The following is a 14,283-nucleotide window of genomic DNA, read 5'->3' on the forward strand; positions in this document are numbered from 1 at the left end:
AGGAAGCATTAAATGAAATAAGCAGATGGCAGTTTGATAATGCCAAAAAGAGATGGTTCTTTAGGCTGTTTAAACTGCGAAACTCCTTGCAAGATTTCTGGATTCCAGAAGTTCTACATGGGTTTAAAAAGCAACAGCAGCATGCATAAAAGATGAATCCGTAACCCATTATAAAACAGAATGATCCCACCTTTAAAGTACCAGCTAGTAGAGACTGCAAGGGTATTCTCAGGAAGCATCAGCATGTGTACTGTTCTAATATCTGTCCCTGATCCTCATGAAAGTTACCAAGAGAATTAGGACAGATGACTTTTGACTGGATAGAGTAGAGACATAATATTTTAAAGAATTGATGCAGTGATGTGAATGCTAATAGAAATACACTGTCAGATTCTAGAGCTATGTTTTGAACATCAGTTGCCCTAAAACTTTTTGATTGTGCTGCTAATGACCCATTGACAGGAAGGTTAAATGACTAATTTAGTCATACCTTTGTATCCTCACTATTTTTTTATCCACTAAAAGGCATATCTCTCATTACCTGGTTTATTTAACACCTTTTCATAGAGTGACTTTTTCTCCAGGGTGAGGTGGTGTGTTTTGGACTGGTGACTAAGCTGGCATGCCTGAGATGGCCCCTGTGCTGGGATGCATTTGTGCCTCAGAGCATTGACACCACTAGAACCCCACAGCTGTAACAAATGTAAACTGAGTTTGCCTGTCTAAACCTCACCCTTCATAGCCCATACGTGCTTACTGACACACGACGTTAGCTCTGCTTTCTATATTCCTCCCTCTAGCCAGTTCTGGGTGTGTCCCTGTGACCTGGTAGGGAATAGGCAATGAAGTGGATCAATATGTATCTCAAGGGAAGTGGAAGGGAGTGTAATAATTTCCTAGCACCCAATTGCCCAAATCAGGGTCACATTAACATGCCTACTTCATGAGCCTGTTGCAGGTTTGCAAGTCGTTGAACTGCTCCATGAAGCAGATTTTATGAGCCCCATGTGCTCTCTCAGCAAAAGTGAACAAGGCAGTGCTAGCAGTTGGCAAAGCCCATAGGATGATCTCTCTACCTCTGTGTGGGTGTCTCTCAACTCTTGCTGTCCCTGTGCCTGGGAAAATGGCAGGAAAATGTACGCCCCAAAGCAGAATAATCCCAAAATAGCTCTGCATCCTATATCACTAAAGAGGAGGGAGTAACTCACAAGAGTTATGCAGTATAAACCAACCACCTCCACACTGTCTATCTTGAGGAAGGATAGTCTACAGTGTGCATCAAAACACAATGCTGAATCACAAGTGGCTGAGGAAGGATGAGATTTTAGAGCCCAGAACAAGCCAGTGGGAAGCTGTTGATGCTAGTGAGAACCTTTTGCATACTTTAAAAACAAGCCTTCAACAAACCTCACTTCCATGGCTAGAAAAAGAAGAACAAGAAATAAAAAGGAGATAAAACTGTTAAAATTGTGGTTGACTCATGAGTTCACTCTTTTTCCATCTTACCCCTGAACTTTGTAGGTAATTTCTGTTGTGATTGTCATGATATTTAGACAAATATATTTAAATATAAAATACATACACATATGAAAAATCACAATTATTGAGACCTAGGAATAGAATATAATTGACAGTTTCTAGGGTTAGTGGGCAGATGTCTAATGTTCATTCTAAGTGTTGATTTATGATGTTAGAATTTAATCTGATTGTAATACAGGATTGCAGTCACTAGAGATGAAAAACACTTTATCATTTATTTCACCAACAAATAAAGTTCAATAGCTAAGGACAACAGAAAATATATGCTAAAATGTTTTTCAGTTTTTTTGGCTTATGGTCTCTTTTTTTTTTACATTACATCCTGTAGTATTTTTTGGTTTTTATATGGTTTTTATTGTCAATATTCTTTCAGTTATTTTTGCTTACTAAAATGGATATGAAAGAGAGAGTGAGAAATGGGAGATATTTCAAAACATAATGATATAGCATTAAACAAAAAGAAAAAAAGATCATTCCATGTAGTCCTTTTCAATAGACACAATTAGGGATGATGAAGAAGAAAACTAATTGCCATGGGAGAGCAAAAGCATGAACACACACCTGAGATACTTCAGGCTCTGTTTGACTACCTCACCAGTATCATTGACTGGACAGAAAATCCATTTTCATTGCTTTGCCTTTTGTCCATCTGTAGAGTTCCTCTAGAGGCAGAGCTGCTACGTACCATTCCTTTAGGGACAGATATGATCAATGCTTTCTCCTTTACACAGCTGAGGAAGTGATGTGGCTGACATTGGTTAAATTATATGTTCCCGATTTTCAGAGTTTTAATAACAATAGATGCCTTTTCCTTCCTTAGAAATGTATTTGATTTATTATGCTCTACAGACATTAAGTTCAAAACAAAGAGTGGATTAGTATGTATAGTTTAATATAATTAACAGAATGTACTACAATGACTAAGGGCAAACAAAATTTTAGTAAGTGAACTGAAATGCATGAAAATTCTTGAAAAAACAAAGTATCCAGGTGTTGGGGAAAAGGTGCTGCGTAGCGAGAGGATTTCTCGTGTCCTTGCCAGCCCACCCCAATACGGTACTCCAGGTTTGGGCTTCTAGTTGCATGCGCGTTTCTCACAGAGATAAGAGCCATGCGCTAAGGTTACAAGCAGGAATATATTCAACTTTATTCGTAGGCGAACAGGTTATATAGGGTTTCAAGGGGAACACGAGGACAGCAACAAGTTTTCATAGGCTGAGGGCCTTTGTTCACGAGGCAGTAGTCTGCTCCCATTGGCTGAGGTATGTTTGTTCACGCGGCAGCCACGGCTCCCTTGGCATCAACCAGTCTATGTTTACCTGGGGTCTGAAGTGTTTACTCCTTCTTCAGGCTGCTTCAAGGTCACCCTGACCTTGCCTGCCTGTCAGCCCCTGAATAGTGGGTTGTGCATGAAGAGCTGAAGCCAAATCTCTCCCACAACCAGGTTGTGTATATCAAAGTATTTTAGAGCATTTGCTTTATTCAAATATGCAGAATGCTGAGTTAGCAAGCAATTTATACTGGCAATTAAATAATACAAAATTTCTGCAAAAAAAATCAGCATTTCAGTACCTCCCCTTCATGAAATTGTGATTAAAAATATAATTTTTAAATGTCAGGGATGAGAAGTACTGAAAATTTTTATTTGGAAATTTTGAGTCATTACATTCATAGGAATACAAAAATAACCATAATTTATTGGGCCAAAACATTATTTTCTTAAAGTGACTTGATGTGTATTACTGGAAAAACCCAATGAATAAAGTACAGATTTAGCAGTCTCTAAAACACTGATGGATCTATAATCCATTTATTTTTCTAAAATAATTTTAAATACTTTTTTTTTTGGCCACTCATTATCAGTGAATTCCACTATTGTATTCAGTGAGAAAAAAAAGAGTGCTTTTGTCATCTGTTTTATACCTGGCATTCAATATTTTCATTGGGGGACAACTTGTCCTCCAGTTATAAAAGCAATGTTCTTATTGACTTTTCCACATGGACTTTGAGATCTTGGTCATATCCCCCCACTGCTCAAGAGTTTCAGGCTACATAAGCCTTCCTTGAACAGAAACTACTGCATCCTACTAATTCTTCTTAATTTGATCCTCACATCCACTTTTCTTTCTAAAATTCTTATAATCTTGTAGCAAGCTAAAACTGATATAATATTAAGGATCAGATTTGCTATCCTTTCTGTCTGCTTCTCATCACTGAACTAATGTTTGTGGAGAGCCACCCTCAGTTCCAATGTGTCTTTCCTGAATGCTAGCAGTTACCTTATTACATATCACACATACACTATTATGTGGCCATTTACTGAGTTTTGTTTACCATTGACATGTGAAGATTTTCTGAAATACTCTATCATTAGTATCAGTTTTCAGTGTCTTGAAGTATTCTATCTCACTCATGCACTTTTTCACCTGACTATTTGCTCTCTGTTTGAGGTCATTTATTAACACATTGGACAACACTTATGCCAAGGGCCTAGAGAACCCTACTATTAATAGCTTTTCATTGTGAAAACCGACTCTTTGTTCCTGCCCAATTTTTCTTCTCTTTCAACCAATTATTAATCCATGAGAAGGCCTTCCCTCTTACCCATGACAGCTTAATTTCTTTAGAAATCTCTTCTAAGGGACCTTGTTGAATGCTTTTTCAAAATGTAAGTCACTGGGTCACCATTGTCCATGACCTTTATGACTCTTCAGAGAACTTTCATTGATCTGTGAAAGTGGACTTCTTTTCACAGAAGCCCACTTGGTTCTTCCCTGGAATACATCATATTTATCTAGATATCCATTATTTCTCTCCTTTGTTATAGTTTCTTTTATTTACCTGATGTGGAAGTCAGACTCACTGTAGTTCCCTGAATCATTTGTGAAGCCTTTTTCAAAGACTGAGAACTCATTAACTGCCTTCTACTTCACTAGTACTGATACTCATAAAGCACTGCCTCAGTTAATAGTTCATTGGTTTAATGTCTGTGTTACTTTAGGACTATTGGGAGAATGTCGAAGACTTCAGCCTTCCTACCAAATTGTATAACTCCTGAGATCAAAATGTTTGATAATTTTAAATGACTCAAAATGGAACAGCCTTAGTGCAACAAGCCCTGAACTTTTGATATACCAAATGGTAGCCTGTGCAATATGATGTGTGATGGAGTCTAATTTTCACTTTTTAGTCTAAAAGCATGTCTTCTGGAAAAAGCAACTCCCACCTCATAGAGAATAGCAGTTGTCATCTTTACCTAATTAGCAAGCAAGAAGCTTTCTTTTGATATTGCTGTGGTCCTGTATCATAGAAACACATCTGTAGGCATTCAGTTAGTATTTCTCCTTGTTCTTGGTGAGAAAGGAAGAAGATGCTGGTACAGTAACCTTCCCTGTATTTTTCTAGTATCAGTGTTGAACCAGTAACGTTTTTCAGGACCCTGTCTTTTTTGTGTTCTGCTAAACTCCTATTGGTTTACGGGATTTCCCAAATCAAAGACTGCAAGTCTTTATTCCAGACTTTGAGCATACTAGATGTTGAATGCATGGAAAATATGTAGTTTCAGAATTCTGTATCTGTCTTAATAATCTGCTTCAGAAAACAGAAAATAAAACCCTTATGGTGATCACTGCAGAAATGTAGAAGGGAAAGAGGATGATTGAGAAAATTCATAGGGCAAGAAGAAGAAATGACAAGTGTTATCACAGGAAGAAAAATGAAAGATGAAAGGTTTCCAGCTAACAATGACTTTAATATATATTTGTTTACTGTTGAAAACCATCTACATGTATATTTTCAGGGAACAATGCATTACAATATGAAAAATTAATATAAAACTACATTTAAATAACTAATGTGTTGGCACCAGAACTGATGCGGACCCAGGAGGAATGTGGCTCCCTTGTTAAAGCACGTTCATTAGCATAAGAAGCACAAATATGAAGGGCAGGAAGGGAGGAGGGTTCCCATGTTAATAAATATTTACTTCATGATTCCTGAATGATAGGAACCAACAAAAGCTAGGAAAGAGAAAGTTCTAGCAAGCATTCCAACTTTAACTAAAAAACAAAATCAGAAGCTTAAACCTAAATTTTGAGTTCCTTGTTTTTTCTTAACATGAGTCACAGAATATAAATTCCCCCTGGTTTTCTTTGCAAAGTTTGATTACGCAAGTAAATAAAAATGGCTCAAACTATCCAGTCCTACTTTGCCTACATTGAGGTCAGAAATACTAGTTGTTTCTTGTGCAATTCTCCCTCCCCTCCCCCCCCAAAAAGTGGAAAAATAGTTTTCAGTAATGTGACTTTATATTTTTATGGCACTTTTTATTCTAAAAGATCCCAGAGGTTTGCAATTAGAAGATGAACTATTTTGTCTGCTCCTAAAATATAGATAGCTATCAAATGACTTTAACACTACACAACTCTGAGTAGCACCAAACAATATTTTAAAATAAATAGGTGAAAGACGTGTAACCAAGTGTGAGAGTTGGAAAAGAATAAACTCTTTTTCTTTTCAGTGACTATTTGCAAGTAGCTAAAAGCTTGATTTAAGGTCACTGTGGGCATGCTGTAACAAATACTATTTAAAATGAAATACAGAGAAATAAGTTCCATCTGTGAAATAATCAAACCAGAAATATCAGCTCTGTTGTTGGAAAGGTTCTCCATAGGACAGATCTGGCTATCTCCTGCTTCACTTAAGAGATCTAAAGACAACATGGTCAAAGATAGCTGGATATTGCTTGGGAGCAGGCGAAATGTCATTACTTAAATTTCTTAAAATTCTAGTCCTGCAACTGAATATGTACTGATGGGATTAGTAAAACTATGTGTTATACTATGAAGATGGCAGTGATTTGGTTTGCCTGTGTTGTGTAACTGTTAGGGGGCACACAACTCACATCATGCTCCCATGCCACTACTTGCAGTTGCAGTCAACGTTAAAACAATTAGAACAAGAGTGGGCTTCAACCCACATGCCCATTTTGTGAAATAGGAGGCTCTGGTGGCCACCACCATGAGAAATACACACAGCTCTGGGTACTTAACCACACAAACCTTGCCACAGACATGCAGTGTCAACCACAAAAAGCAAAACCAAAGCAGATTCACAGATTAACCTTAACAAAGTGTATTACATACATCAAGGGCATGTTCTACTCAGGAGTTTAGCTATACTCCAGAAAAAGGAGGTACTGCGTTTTTAAATAACTGCACAACATAGATAAAGAGTTGGAGGTGTGCCAAGGTAAAAGTTGTAAAACTGGATTGATTGTTGCTATAGCTTGCTAAGGGCTCCCTAGAGTGAGGATGCAACATTCAAATATAATAATTGATAGCCTGAAAAAAATATTTCTGATAAGTGTGCAAATGTAACACAGAGCCCTGTCTGAAATGAAGTAAGCTTTTGTATCCCAGCTAACCTGAATACTGGGGTGACCCAGATTTGCTATTGCCTTCCCTGATTGCAGTCACATCCTTTAGCAGGAAATAAAATGGGTCTGGGCTTTGAAGAGGGCATTTTGTTAAATGCTGTAGTGGAAAAGTAATTACTCAAAAGCCAGACCAATGCACGTATAGGGGAAGGGCTCTGGTGGAGGAGGGAATTCACATTCATTAATAGCACCCCAGGAATCCCAAAGGGAAGAAGAGTTAGTGCTAATCTTACCTCTTTTCAGTCTTCACCTTAGTATGGTGACCACCTCAAGTTCTGGGTGTGTATAAATTGCTTAAAATTCAATTGAACACATTAAGTTTTAAAAAGGATTTAAGTGAAAAATTTCAATAGCTTCTGAAAGGGGATAATTTATTAGCTCTGAGTAAATTAAAATCTCAAGCAGGGGTAAAGACTTTAGAGATTACTTTAATACATTTTATATGCTTTCAACAGAAACGTTCCTTTAAATGGTCCAAAAATCAGCTAATTTTGTCCTATTTAGTAAATTACCTCCTAAGGCTGTAATGTTACAGATTACAATTGCTAAAAAAAGTTATGCCCTATCAAAGAGGAATAAACTGCATTCTTATAGGTTTAAATATAGCACTTATTTTTTTTTTTTGTTTACGCAATTTAGGCTAGTAAAATGCTGGGTTAAAATAATGCCAAGGAGGGAATGTATCTTTTATATTCTTGTTAGGTCAGGTGATAATGCAACAGAATGTCATGGCTACATCTCCCACATCCCATACTAGCAATTTAGAGTGTATTTTGTCTTTGAGATCTCACATATGATCAAATCACTCTGGTTACTGTAACCATGCCTCAGTAGAGACTCAATAAATGCCTGTGCAAATGCTCTTAGCTCATGGCATATTCAGAGTAATTTGGCTTGGTTTAGCCCCTTTTCACTGCTGGCTAACATATGTCACATTATCTTGTATTTGTAGTGGACAGTTACTGCAGCCTCACTGATGTGTAGTAACTGGCCGTGCTGAGGCTATTTGATTGTGACTGAGGCTCGAACCTGTCTATGAAACCACTGTTTTCCAGGTTTAAGGTCTCTTTGGGGAGGATGGCAGGAAAAACACTGTCTCTGCACAAAAGTCATGCATATCCATCCTTTACACGGTCAACAGGCTGCCTTTCAAGCAGTTTCATTTATGGCAAGAAACCATACTGCTTGCTCAACGGAGAATCTGGCTTGGCTTTAGGCAGCTTTATAGCTATCACCAGCTGGGAAGCCAATGACTACATTTCAAAACAAGAAATCAGTTTAGGTAGGGAAAAGGTTTAGAATTACAATTCTTACAAACCACAGAAGTAAGCTGTTACGCACTTCACTGCCCTAAGGTTGTTACTGCTGCTGGTGAATATGTCTGTGGGAGTAAATTTAACAGTGACAGAAGTGTGACTGGAATGCAACTGTCCATTTTGCAGAGATTGAGTTGTCTCTGATAGGATTTTGTCCTGTGCCACCTGGTAGACCTCAAATTATTCCTGGGAAGGGTTTGGGAAGTACCAGAGAGTAGGATGGTGGAGGTGGGTGGGGTATTGGAACTGGTCAGTCCACCTCAAAAGATGAGTGTGACTCTGTGCCAGTTTGTCTCAGTGTGAAAATGGCCCAAACCTCATTTATTTTATTAATATTGATACAACCTAACTTACAAACAGGAGTCAAAGAGTTAGTCAGGTGATAAGTAGCCGGTGAGGAGAAAATTATTTTAAAGACTGATGACGGTAAGATGGGGAATTTGACAGTAAGTGATGATGGGCTAAGAAAGAGAGTGCAATGAGAAGAGAAGAGGGAAGGGAGGCTGAATGGATAAATTGTAAAGGACACAATCAGGCTGCAAAAGAAGAAAGAGCCTGCAGCAGAAATACAGAAAACAAATATTACTGCATTGGTGACTGAAAGTGGAAAGATTAAGAGCCTGAGCCACAAAATAAATTACTAGTGGTTATTGAACAAGAAAAGGAAAATAAAATTAGAATGAGAAATTTGTGTCCAGGAATTTTTTAATTACAAGAAATGGGCCAAGGCATTCCATGGTCTTTGGGTTGATATCCAAATCTGCATGGATAAGTATGTGCAACAGCATTTAAGATTGAGTTACCTATAGCTTGTGACTTTTGGGGCTCAGATTAATTAGGGTCTTCAAGAATTTAAAGAAAGTTGAGGGTTTTTTCATGGTAGAATTGTGGAGAAGGCAGGAACATAAGTAACATTATGCTACTCAGGAAAGGAGTTGTTAAACTTTTATTTGTAGTTTTATGTGTCTGTATCACTTGTCCATACATACAGTGTTTGCTCTTGGTGTTCGGAGCGGCTACACAGTTTTAATTGATCATTGTTCAGGATCAAATTGGTCCATCATACTATTAAGCCCATCATCCAGGACAGCCCTGAACAAAAAGTAAGAACTCAGCATTTCCTATAAAACACCTAAAGAGCTCATGTATGGGCAGATCAAATGCACCTTCATTTGTCCTTGTGCCTGATTATTTAGTCATATAAGACAGGTGAGATGACTTTTGAAACAATTCCCTTGAGCACTGGAACTAATGAAGTCTGGTTTCCTGTGAATCTGTTTCATGTATTCAGGACTCTTGTATTTTGGTTGATAAATGTCCCAGATCTGACAAAAGCTTTCTACAGGTTTAGTCGCTTATGAACTCTCCACTGCAAGTTTTCCCATCTGAGAAGGTGCAAATCTCCTTTCCCCAGAGCATTTAGGGGGTTCCTTCTTTCATGCCTGGATTCCTGTGAAGCTTTGAGTACTGGAACATCTCTTAGATCTCAGTACTCTGTCAAATATTGTGAAGCCAATGAGTTCAGAGCATAGATAGGGGATGCAGATAGGGATAGGAATTACATTCCAGCCAAAACAATAACTTTTTAATTGTCATGACAGTTCTTTGGACATAAAACTCCCCATGATGGACTAGTTCAGCACTAAGCCTATACCAGTCTCTTACCATTGCTTATCCATACTTTTTATTAGTACATCATCACCTACTTGGTGTGATAATAAAGCTTTGTCAATGGGAAAATAACATTTAAAACCACTAGTCATATTCTTTTCTTGAAAGAATTATTTTTTATCTTTCATTTTCTCATATCCGTCATGATTTTCACAAACATTTTTGAATTCTCTGCTAATTTTTTTTGCTTTTATTTTTTAACAGAGAATTCCTTTTGAAAAAAATGATAGTTTTCCCAAAGATTCTATTCCACTGTCATATTGTGACATTATTATACTTTCCATGTTATTATTTTCTTTTGCTCTTTGATGCCTTCTGGAATGCTAAACCTCTTTCAGCAAATAACTGCACCACAGCAGCAACCATCACTTCTCCCTTTCAGAAAGTGCTTTCATTAACTTATAGTCACTGCTCTTTAAACTCAGAGATTACAGTAGTTCAAATGATTTCTCCTTCAAGATACTTTAACCTGCATTCATTGAATTTCACCTGCTACCATGCTGTCCTTTCACCTCACTTCCTTCAACCTCTCTGGAACTCTCAGTAAATTTCTTTAGTGTTGTTCAGTCTTTGTGATACACCTGAGCATGGTCAACTCAGTCCTCACACAGACTTTATGTCACTAACTTACAAAACATTATCAAGGGCACTCACATCTTTGGATTATCCCAGTATTAATTACTTTTTTTTTTTTTTTTTTTTTTTTTTTTTTACCTCTGCGAAATGGAGCAGTTTCTGCTTTGTGATGCTCTGGTTTTAACCCAGTGTACTCTCACATGGTGTTACTTTTTGGATAATTTCCTACAAGAAACTTGCAAAACACTCAGTAAAACCAGATGCATTAAATCAACCCCAGTTTTTTAATCCCAGATTTTGCTGATGCACTTGAGAGATGCTTGAAGAAAAGAGTGATAGATTATCCATTATCAAATCATGATTCTTTGTCCCAATCATATCATATCTAAGTGCTTTACATGTTAGCATTGCAATCAATTAAGGTATTTGGGAGATTATTTAGATGTATGACTAAGTTTAAACACAGATCTCATACCCTTGAAACCAGTGTCCTATTTACATACTTTAAGTTCAGCATTGTGTTGAAGCCTGGACCACCACTTTCAGTCCTTAGGCAGTGAGCATTTTCTCTTTAATTTATATTTTTTTATTGAAAGAGCCTTTTTGCTAGAAGCTGTCCCAGATCCTTCTTAAATCCTGTGGAAATTTAGCAACGACAGATATTTCTGACAACCAGAGACACCAAGACTATTCAGGGTTGGAGCTAGAACTGAATTTTGCCTTACTGAGAGGTGCTTCAGTGCACAATGGAGAAAGGAAGGAAGATGTACTGAATAAGAGTGTGATCCCTAGACTCGTGGCTGCAGGGTGGTCTCTAATGCTGCAGCTTCTTGCAGAGAAGAGTAACCAGCAAGGTGTCCCTTCTGAATGACTGGCATAGACCAGGAAGCCAGTAGTGCCATCTTGCAACCCCAGTAGTGTACTTTTATTGGTGTACTGCCCACAGTTGCTTATGCCTTGAGCCAACCAGGCTCTCAACTCTTCAGTAAAAATTTTAGAATTCTCACAACATCACAACATTTGGGTAAATTTTTCTAAATCCCTTGTTAATTTTTACTTTTTCTGGGTCCAAACCTCTTATTTTCTTCTAACATTTCTATTTCAGTGCCTTCAACTCCTATGACCTAATGTGTTTTTATCAGTGTAGTTTAGTGCTGTATTACCTTCACCCAGATAAAGCCAAGCACATCTCACAGTGTCTTTCTAGACATCTCAGTCCTTCTCCAAGTTTTCCTTTCTTTCCTTCTTTTCCTCTCTCCCCTTTCTAAATCTTTCCCATCTCTATATTTTGTGGTGGTTTTATATTCTCTGGCATCCTTGCTGTTGCTTTTGGGCAAAGAGCAGTCACTGTCTTCAGTTCTCACGTGTTGGGCTCTCAAGGGTCAGATAAATACTGGAATATATTGTGGATTTTAACCCCATAAAATCAAGAGATTTGAGGAAAGTAATTGCTACATTAAAATCACCAAATATAAAGAGATACTAGAACATACTTGAAGGTATATTATAGAAGGCAGGAACATTTAAGACCCAACACCCCAATACTGGACACTTAGAGACTGAGTCTACAGAATGCTGATCAATTTTTTTACTGAATTTATTCTTCAGTTCTAGCTAAGATTTAACTGCAGTAAAACAAATTTAATACTGACCCTTTAAAATTATTCACCAACCATTTTTCACACTTGTTTTATGAAACAGTCAAAACATTTTTCACTCCTGCTCTTAAATTTTTTTATTTTTAAATAGCAACATTTATTTTTATCTTCTATCAACTATTAGAAGCCTTCAAGCTGGGACACATATTGTGCACTGACTTCAAGAAATACTGAAGCACAGAAATGTCAAATAAACTTACTGTTCAAGAGACAGAGACTACCATTTATATCTCCTTATGGAAGAATCTTTCTCATGGTCATGGTCACTAAAAACATGTTTGAATAGCAAAAGAGAAAGGGTGAAATGTCATTCATTTCAATGGGGTCAAGATTTCAACCAATTTGCTTCTTGCTGCAAATGCAGCCTTTCCAGGACTTTTAATGTGTTGTTTTAAACACATTCAAAGCTGACGCACCTTTTTCTTCTAGTATTTTTCCCAGATGTTTGTGTATCTAACAATATCCCTAAAAAGGTGCTACGTTAATAATTCTGACAGTTGTGATTTTTTGAAGTAGAATCTAACTTTAGAAAACCATTAGATAACTCAGAGTGAAAGATTCACCAAGTAAATGGTACTTTATAAATCTTTCTGTCTAAGTGGATGATTTAAATACAAGTTTCTGGTTTTATTTTTACTTTCCTAAGGGTTGAGACTACCATGAAAACCAAATGGAGATTTTTAATACCAATGAGATAAATCCCACCTAATGGCAATATTTTGATTTTTTTTTCCTATAGAAGATTTAAAATACTGTTTATTTGTGTAGTGCTGAAGGTGCTTAGCATGTGAGCAAATACTGTAGCTTTTATCTAGATGACCTGATTCTCGAATTCCAAACACTGAGGACTGGAAAGCAAGGCAAGAGCTAAAGATATTTTTTAAAAATCTGCATTTTTTTGAGCTATGGATGAATAAAATATAGGACACATAAAAGTGACAATAACTTCTAGGTTAGTAGATTGCACAATCTGGACTTTCACAGCTACAATATTTTCTCATGCATGTGCTACACTAAGAATACTATAAATACCTAGATTTAAAAGGTGGATCTGAGAGAACATCTAAGTAATGATTAAATACTCAGATACACATGAATTACATCTTCTAAAGAAATGTCTTGAAACTAAATGCAAAGGCTTTCACTGTCTACTCATATTGATGTAAATCAGAAGAATTTTTTGGGATGAAAGCTTAGCTATATAGATGCCCACAATGCAGTTGAAGAGAGGGTGGTGGCAAGCTTGATTTGAAAGAGTCTTTAAACTCCTAGGTACATAAAATTATGTCAATGCACTTTTTCAATTTGAGAAACTACTAATAAAGACACAAATATCCAGCACAGAGGTCTCTTGAATTCCTTCCCTTTTGATGTTTTATCTAGCAGAGGCTGCAAAGACAAAAGGTAATCTTTGTGTTCCTTCATTAAAACACCCAAAGTCATGTCCAGAATAAAGTCAATTGGAGTACACCTACAGTACTATAATAAGAATGGAAAGGAACCAGTTCAGATACAGGTATTTTGATCCTCTATTGGGTTGATTTTCCCATTATTCCTTGTTTTCAGACATATTTTCAGCATATTTTGCACCCTCAGACAGCCCTGTCATGCCAAACTCTATTGCATGATATGTGTGGCAACTTACATGGTATAGCACCTACCAGTTTTGTTGGCTCCAGCATAACCCCCTCTGATGTTAGATTCTTTGAACTGAAATAAAGAGAAGCTTTAAGGACATGAAGACATTGTATGGAGGCTGGAGGAGAGCCAGGGTCAAGAGCTATTACTGTACAGGTTCACCTGCTCTAGACAGGATTAGTCTGAAGATACGTGACAGCCACTCAGTTGATGCCACCAGAGACTACCACTTACACTTTCTAGGGGAGGATAACTTTTTACCTGTTTCCAGATTCTAAACTAAAAGGAAGAATACTTTCATGGAGTGGAAAGTTAATTCAAACCATGGGAGAAGAGTATGTTCTGACTCTTTTAGTTTAATTGTAACACAGTTCTCCTTCCTGTAAAATACAAGTTGACTAACTTGCCTGATGTAGGATCTCAACTAGAGCAAAGTCAATTGGCACTT

This window comes from Pithys albifrons, chromosome 1 (genome assembly GCF_047495875.1).
Source record: "Pithys albifrons albifrons isolate INPA30051 chromosome 1, PitAlb_v1, whole genome shotgun sequence".
NCBI lineage: Eukaryota > Metazoa > Chordata > Aves > Passeriformes > Thamnophilidae > Pithys > Pithys albifrons.